This window comes from Homalodisca vitripennis, chromosome 3, assembly GCF_021130785.1.
Source record: "Homalodisca vitripennis isolate AUS2020 chromosome 3, UT_GWSS_2.1, whole genome shotgun sequence".
Lineage (NCBI taxonomy): Eukaryota > Metazoa > Arthropoda > Insecta > Hemiptera > Cicadellidae > Homalodisca > Homalodisca vitripennis.
Window position 1 is genome coordinate 33,744,229 of NC_060209.1, and position 7,488 is coordinate 33,751,716.

The window sequence follows — 7,488 nt, forward strand, 5'->3', positions numbered from 1 at the left end:
CAAAATCTACATATTTATAAACACATATATACTTGTATGTACATACACTAATTTATATAAATTATGATTTTTGGTTCAGGAGACCAGGATCGTCGAAAATTCAATACAACTCAAGTTAAAACACAATTTTGAGACATGTAAATATGTACATTACTTATTTTAATGATTTTAACATGTAAACACTTTTTAAATATCTTTAATAAAGTATCGTCAAGTACAATTTTATTCCATTTTCTATGTTGAAAATATATATAAAGTGGACAGGAAGATTGATACTGAATGAGGTAGAAAAACGCTTTCACCATGAGCTGATTACTTAAAGCTTATTGGAAAGCCCGGGTTCTATTGCTGATTTAAAAATATATTACATTTGACGATTATAATTGCAGTTTTTGAGATTTAACACCCATTTCATATTTCATTTGCAATTTCTGAAGAATGAGGAGCTATATGTTTCTCTTAAATTTAATACCGTAATGTATCTTTAACGCTATGTTACGTTTTCGTAAATAGGGGAATATTTATAATACTGTTTCACAGTTTTTGAACTTGGTGAAATAGAGTTTTGCATTGTGACTATGTCCCTCAGACTTTGCTATGGAGAGCCATAGGATAGAACTTCTGTCGAGACTTTTGTATATTAGTATTCAATAGCTCCTTTAAGATCCCATAAAAGTATTTGCAGTTGTACCAGTATATTCCCGGTGCTAATGACGAAAAGCGAAGTATTTACTTTAATAGGAGCTGTTAGTTTTCTCTTCTAAGAATGCTGCTCTCTATAAAATGGATTTATGTACTATTATTTTATATAATATGTGAGCCAATGCATATCCGAAATTCCTTTAGGTGGACGTAAAACTTAAGGACATCATATAATAAAAATCATAATAAAAATGTTTTCATTCTAGGGTTTCAAAACGATTAAGTATGATTCAATGTAGAACTTAAAATAATATAAACAACATCTAAAAGCAACATGAAGTTCTCAACAGAGCTTTATTGCTTTCGTAAGTAACGATGCGCTCTAAACCGCAAATAACCCCTCTTTACTCGGTGACTTAGCCCAGCGATTGGGGTTCAATCTCCTGGGGCTTAATGCTTTCCACGCTTTTGGTGTGAATATTACATGTACCGTTCCCGATAAGAACTATCTACTCTTGTTACAAAACTAAAATACTATTTTTGTTGTCGTTGGTTCGTTTATATGTTTATTATACTAATTAGGAATTTACAATATCGAATTCTTTGTTATTGTATTATTTAATTTTTTATGTTTTAAAAAGCTAAGTTTATAATAATATTATTTTTTTGTTAAATCTTAATTCGTATATAATTAATTTAGCATCAATTTTAGTATCTAGCTTTCAGTAATTACTCAAATACAATAAAATATTTTTTATTTAATAGTAAACTAGTACTGATAAAATTCAATTCTTCAGTTAATCAATATTGTTTTTCAAAAAATATTAATCAAAATATTACATAATCTCTGCTAATGAATAATATAGCGCATATACTAGCAGTTCATTACTATAGATTACGGCAATACTCTCCTGTCAAGACTTTGTAAACAGAATAGAGCAGACTACTGCTTTCTTTCCAATTAACACAATATTTAATAGCGTAATTTGTAATAGGTACATAGATAAACCTGCTTTATTTTATAGGAAATTGGTTTACTTATACTTTTTTTAATCAAGTAAACAAAAGTATCTATGAATAAATATTATTATTTACTGTATAAGTTTTTGAAAATAATTATCATTTCATTGTTTGAAGTTTTTTTTTGTTGGAAGGATTACGAAGGAAACAGGATTTGTGCGGACCATTGCCATTATTCATTGGTTTTTAACAAATCAATAACACTAAGTAAGTTTTCTTCATTAGTACCTTGGTCGAAGAATGGTTAAGAAAATAAGGTAATAAAGTGAAGTTACTATTCATATCGAATTATAATACAGAAGAAGAAGAAACTTTTAAAAAAGATTAATTAAATTTAACAACGTCATATAAGTTTTATTTCTCATTTTAGTTATTATAACTTGTAATTAAATTTTTAGAAATTAACGCAATGAAAATGTAGTAATTGCTTATATATTTCTGTTTTTTTGGTCAATAGAATTTTCACAACAATCTTGTATTCAACAAATAAGGATTAAAAATTAGTCCTGTCTCAAGCGGCTACAGAGCGAACAAGCGTGACGTGACGTTACGTGACGCGAAACGAAAGTTTTTCCCCCGTGCAAAACATAAATCCCTAGCCCACCAAAACAAGTAGCCATTTCAATAAATTTTAAGAAATAGCACCGAATATATTGTGCATCGAACGTAGAGTCTAAGTGATATCCAAGTCCTAGAAATGTATATACAGTAAAACCCAACTGTGAAACTGCACACAATTTAGATCGGAAGTGAATTTAAATGGGTAGTATAGAAATGTTTTTACCGCAAAAATATTTCATTCTTTATGAACTCAACTACAAAAGAAAATACCTTTTACGGCTCGCATTATGTTGAAAATGCCGTAAGTGGTCGGTGTGTTTTAACTGAAATATGTTTTCGAGATTTTATATATGAATATTTTCTTAATAATGTTTGGGTAGGTAAATTCAACTGTGGGGTATTAAAGGTAATTGAATTGGACGAAGAATTCATGGTTATTGCTCATACAATCAAAAGATATTTTAAAATGAATGATCATAATATTACTTATACTTTGAATCTCCTAAACATGGGCACTGAAATCATGAATACTAGTAATATTCACTCTTCATTAAAAAAAACATATTGCAATAAAAAATTTACAGTACATTAAATTGTAAAGAATTATTACACGGGTGAGTCTGTACAGTGAAAATTAGCTCTGGACTCCTAAATTAATGACTTTTTTTAAATACACGACGAAGTTTTTGGTAAATAAATAACATAGAAAATATGCTAGTTTCCAGATTATAGTTTTTTAAGTGTAAACATTTTGTCCAGATTTATTTCAGATGCTATTGAGAAAACTTTACTTCAGTGAACACATTGGAGATAAAATACAGTTTGATAGGATAGCTCTAGCACTTTGTCCACCAGAATAATGGTTCCCAGATAACATTGAATGTCACCTCATTCTCGCTTGGTCAGGCCTTGCGACAGACGTCAGTATGCTCTTTATATTCTTTATCTGGGCTTTATACTGAAAATGTAACAAAGAAATGCACTAAATAATCTTTGTAATATATGACATCATTATAAATCCGCTATAAACAATAAAATATAGTTGTTGGCTTACCGGAACGTTAATTTTTAACTTACGTTGCCCATAATTCTTGTATCTAATAACTTACACGTCTATAGGATTTCAGTCTTCGAATGTCCAAAAATATTGTTTATATTAAGTTTATATTTTAATATAATATTTTATATTTTAAACAGTTATTGGAGACTCATTGTTTCCAAGTTTTTATATTATAGGCATACGATTACATTTATCATTATCATTATATTTTAGGACTACTAAATTGATTTATTATATATTTGTACAACAATTTTCCAAACCCAGTCCATATGGATTGTAATGATTCTTTATCGCTTAACACTTGTATTTTGTATTTGTTTATGTTATTGTTATTATATTACTCTGCGTAGTTTGCTGCAATTTAAGCAGTTTACTAATAGAGAACAAGTAGTATGTACGCACTTTTGATACTGAGACCAGTAACGTCATTGTTGAAGTCCGTTGCAGGTGGCTGTGGATAAGATAAAATGTGTTGATTCAAATTTCTACCACGCTGACTGCACGAATATCTATGTTTATATTAATTTTAAATTTTAATGCTAGCTTCCTTGTAGGACGAACTTCCGGATCTGGCTCGGAGATACAGATTAGCTTAAGGAAACGGGGTATCTTACCGTTCATGAAGTAGACATGAAGATGTTAGAATTAGAGTATGTGGAAACTAGAATTTTTTCCGAATACGTGTTACTACCTCACGTATTTCATAACACGTACTATTTAGATTTCATAAAAAACAAATCACCCATTTTTGTATTGGAGACAAATATTTCCCAATATGAAGTTTATCATGTTTTATCTATTGTGCGACGAGATAGATTGCACATGTAATATGGGTTCCTTATAATGTTTTTAGAATTTTGTTTTTAAAACCAGTATACAATAATGAACTATTAAATCATAAAAATGATACAAGGTAGTAGTACGCCACACAATCAGTTTTGTAAACATGTTTCGTTGAGATAACATAAACAGATTCTTCTGCAGCTCATTTCATAAGGTTACTTATGTTACATGTTAGAATGTCCTAGAATCGCACTCTTTTGTATAAAAATACATATATTCCGCGATTTTCTCGTTGCCATAATGGTTACCTATAAGACCAATAATAAAATGATAGGGCTCAGTTAAATCAAATGGAGTGACCATTATCGAAATCGATGTTGCTTAAATAGAAAAATGGATCTATGTTGCTTAAATAGAAAATTGTATCTTCATGCAAAATGTAAAGAGTAGATCATTTTCATTATTGACAGATAGAACAGCAGACAATTCCAAGTCTTCGTTACCATATTTAATTCACATTTTCGATTATTTAGCTAAACTCTGAGAAATGTTGTGTAACAATAAGCTGGTTTGTAGTGTATGAGGTAACTAAAAATATAAAATAATTATGATACAACTCTTTTTAAACCTCCCAAATATTTAGACGAAGACGATACAGTTTAAACACACGAGACCAAAGCGCCAGGCAGTGAGGATATTGTCATCAGTGTTCTGGACCCTAGGGACTGCGAACTGTGTAGCCAGTGATTTCCCTTGAACCAGTCATCACTGATAAGCCCACCTCTAGCACTGACTCACTGGATTCTTTTGTTACGTAATATTTGAAATAAGTACATCAAAATTTTTTTAAAGTTTGTATTTTTTTAATTATTTAAAAACCTTTATGTGATTGATGGTCGATATTGTCTCTTTATTATGTAAAATTGGCTTTTTTTTAGAAAAGAATGTAGATCATTAAGCAGACAAACATTTAGATATTATACTTTACTGTTGTTTCTGAACCCACTCTAATGATGATTTAGGTGTATAGGCAGAACTGAGACTAAAATAATCTCTCTCCTTTACAATCCGAGTAAACATACATTTTTGGTTGTTTAAAATATTCTCTACCGTTAAAACATCGTACTAAAATCTTTTTACTGAAACAAGTGAATTATCTGTATTCCAAGTATTGAATTTTGAACCTACGCAAACGTGATTTGCCAGCCTACTAGCATTAAATTAATTTTATATAATTAGTAGTAATCCCATTATACTAATTTGGGACTACTATTTTTAGTGCAACTCTAATTGCTAGAAACTGCTTGAATAAATAGAAACACAAATGTTTAATGAAAGGAGGTATTGGAGATTATCACACATATAAAATTATACATTCTTCTTTTTACGTGAATTCCAAACATATAAGATCTTTTGAGATTTATGATGGACAATGTGTAAAACTCTTTTTTAATAATATATAATGCTCTATTGCAGCGGAGGCATTGATACACAGACGTTTAGTTTAAATTATGAAAACTTTTTATTTATGCAATTTTAAATTTTAGGCTCATAACACTATCCTTAAAACATTCGTGGGCAGCACTGTCACATTAGAACTAAAACTAGTTTGAAATAAATCCTTTAAAATAATTAATCTTCAAGGAAAACACATATTACAAACTACGGCAAAGACTTTACACCGGTTCCAGCCATACATACGCAATCTTTATCGATTCAGACAGAGACGATACGTCACCGACACTTCTATTGTGAAATGAGATTTTAGTTAGAACTAAAGGTACTATATACAAAGTTTAACTTAGTTCAAACGATTAGTCCTTAGATCTTCTAGAAATAATTAGTGAGGTATTTTTTTAGAAAGCAAAATCAATTCCAGTTTATTATTCCTAAGATAAATATATGAGTTTCATATGACGATTTCGAGGTTATCATTCTTTTATGGTGTACATATAGATATTTATATTTTTACAATAAAAATGTAAACTGTTTGTTATCTTTAAAGGACATGTAGCATCTGAAGCTAAATTCGATAAAGTGAGTTAGACATATATAGGTGAAAATTTAAATGTAAAGGTTGAAGTTAAATAATGTGTGTAATATTCTGGATTAAGTATTCAGTATTCTATTAAAACTTTAATTTGTTGCACCTTGGACATAAACCTTGTTTATTCTCCATCTACAGAGCAGTTAGCCTATCATTTACAAATGTCTTACAATTTCGTATACTTTAATAGCAAAAATCTCCCATAATTTGTACTCTTCTGGATTCTTTGCTACTTGGGGCATGCCCGTCCCATTTCTCTTAGCCGTCCACAGCCTTTTCCCTAATAATTCATCTACAAACTTCCTCAGTAGTTAAACTAATACTTCCTAAATATGATGAAATATTTGAAAAATTCATAAAAAATTAGTAGAACTATATTAAACTAAGGCAAATTTTACATAAACAAAACGATAAAGATCTGATCTGATTAAAGTTTGTAACAATAAATATAGATTTTATAGCAATATGACAATGTAATTACCTTCATTTTAAATGTAAACAAATATTGCAAAACTAATATTTGAATTTACTTTATTAATAAAATGGTTTTCATATAACGAGTGTAACTAGGGGAATTTGTGTTCTGATTTATAATGATACCGTTACTTGAAATACTGGATCTCCATCTCGGTCTCACTCAGAATGACTAATATGTTCCCTTGAAATGGTTGCTGGTGAACGCTTATAAGTTATTTGGGATGAATAATAACTCCGAACACAGTGTTATATAGTCCAGTGCCAGTATGTGTATAGATGTTATCATTCACTTACACCTAGATATTTCATAACTTTTTCTACATATGTAATCACCATTGAATTCACAAACTATAGTAAAACAATAGAGTACTTCTTTTTGGATTATGTCGCAATAGATCCTTTTATAATCGCAGACCTATTTTGTGGTAAGCATAGTACTTAATACATGTATCATAACTTTTCTTGATGTCAATGGCAGAACAAATCAGTTTATATGTTACTTAATGATATTAAGTTATCCCAACTATGTTTAAATAAAGTAACTATGCTTGATTGTAGAACCTCTTAAACAAAAATTATTAGTTACATTTTTATTGATCCGGAAATGTCGGGAAGGAATTAGCTAGGAAATTTGCAAATACAGATGAAAAATATCGAAAGTATCCAGTAAACTCGAGATATGACTGTAATTCAATGAGACTAAGAAAATTCAAATTTGTTTCATACTTCAAGATCTATATCAAATGTTTTTTTTAATTGAATTTTAAATTACAAACAGAGAAATTTTTAATAATACTAATTGGTGTTTTTTTATTTAAAAATTAAAAAATAAAACGTTTAGAAAAAAGTTGAATTTGCTATTCAATTGTTTGATATTCTCTTTTTTCGTTGTTATTGT